The 1826-nt window shown below is 40.7% G+C and overlaps 1 protein-coding gene across 3 annotated transcripts in view; it reads right to left on the bottom strand.

Annotated features, from left to right (window-relative positions):
- The window catches only part of CHD7 (chromodomain helicase DNA binding protein 7), a 198306-nt gene that overhangs the window by 7348 nt on the left and 189132 nt on the right, over positions 1-1826 (bottom strand). The window lies entirely within an intron of this gene.

Below are 1826 nucleotides of genomic sequence, written 5' to 3'. Positions count from 1 at the left end.
TCGTGGGAGAAAGATGAGGCTTTCTACTTTCCTAAAGCGTGACAGTCCTGGAAACTCACAGGGACAGTTCTTTCCTGTCCTATAGGGTTGCTATGAATCAGCACTGGCCCAAACACAGTGAGTTAGAGTTAGCCAGCCACCGAGCATCAAATCCGTCATGTCCATCCCCAACACCCATTTTTCATCCCTTCTCCCTAGACCTTCTTCTGCGCTCACCTGAACTACTGCAAGATTCCTCCCTGATTCAAGTTCTACCATTCTACAATCCAACTTTCACACTGTTCCACTACTTAGTGTGCTAAGATGCAGCTCTGTGCAAAAGTCACATTATATTCTTTATTTTAATGACTTCAGTGTTTGGGTCCCCATTTCCTTCAGGCCAAGGATCAAGTTCTTGAGCCTGAAATAAGGTCTTGTGGTTTGCACCTTGTTGGTCTCCAAGCTCATCTCTGCTGAACCTTGGCTTCATCCTTCTTCCTTTTCCACCACCCTTTTTGAGTGGCAAATGTCTACTCACGTTTCAAAGCTTAGCCTAAAGGTATTAACATTTCTAGGGAAACTTTATTTCTCTCTACATCCTCCACACTCCAGTCCTGGTTGTCTTCTGGGCTCAGAAAGTCCTTTTGACATGTCTTAGTCACAAGGTACACACACACACACACACACACACACACACACACACTCACAAAACACACACAGTGACGATACATTATTGATTTATACAAATGATCCAGTAACATTCCCAACCTTTAGCCATCATCTTCAGGACTCATTTTACTTAGAAACTAATCCGTGTTTGTCTTGCACTGTATGTGCATGCACAGCACCCTCCAGAACATCAAATGGGGAAAGCCCTGAACACCATCACTTAATTAAAAAAAAAAAATTTAAGATACATTATCTAACATTTCTGAGATGTGAACTGAGTTGGTAAATGTTAGTTTGGAAAAATAAAATCAATAAATTAGTGATGCTTAAAATATGCTTAGTGATGCTTAAAATATGTGAAATGAACAAAGTCAGCAATAAATTTAGTATACTATTTATGCTGGCAACAAAACAAAACAAACAAACAAGCCCCAGCACCTGGGTCTCACTGACTATTAATTTCTGACACCTGCTCTACAGACACGTCTGGGTTGTGATCCAAATACTCAATGAAAAAAGGTGTCAGCTGCAGAGACTCCCCAGTTTGTTGATGTTTATGGACAAAGGCTTGTTCAGTCAACAAAATCTACCAGAAGATTAGGATGATTTCAAACCAGGGACAAAACTTGGTCTGAGGACTACATAGCTAAAAATAGCATTTTAACCTCTTAAACAGCAGGTCATCCACCATGTGTATTTTGATAGATTATAATAATAACCCTGCAACCAACAAAAATGATGACTGGTAACCAACTGGTAATCCATTTTGAAATTTTACTTCTACCCATTTGAGATGCTTCTGTTGTAATTTGGCCCCACTATGAGTCAAACAAATTTCAGAAAATGCTATTTTGTCATTTCTGGGCTGTGAGTCTGCCATATCTTTCCCTATCCCTTTAAGTAACTGGAGCAATCCCTGCCTGGTTGCCCAAAAGATTAAATAGTCAACTATTAGCCCCAAAACACTGAGAGGTGCCTTGGAAGAAAGGTCTGGTGATCTACTTCTAAGAAATCAGTCATTTGGAAATCCTGTGGAGCAGAGTTCTATTCTGACACACATGGGGGTCACCAGGTGTAGGAACTGATTTGGCAGCAACTGGTTCCTTTTGAAGTTACTGCGCTTCCTATCCTTTGAAGAACCTTTCTCTAAGTCAGTGCTTCTCAACCTTCCTACTGCC

The sequence above is a fragment of the Echinops telfairi genome, unplaced genomic scaffold, assembly GCF_000313985.2.
Source record: "Echinops telfairi isolate 266 unplaced genomic scaffold, ASM31398v2 ScPeMD7_1;HRSCAF=3_0, whole genome shotgun sequence".
Classification (NCBI taxonomy): domain Eukaryota; kingdom Metazoa; phylum Chordata; class Mammalia; order Afrosoricida; family Tenrecidae; genus Echinops; species Echinops telfairi.
This window is presented reverse-complemented; position numbering and strand designations above follow the sequence as displayed.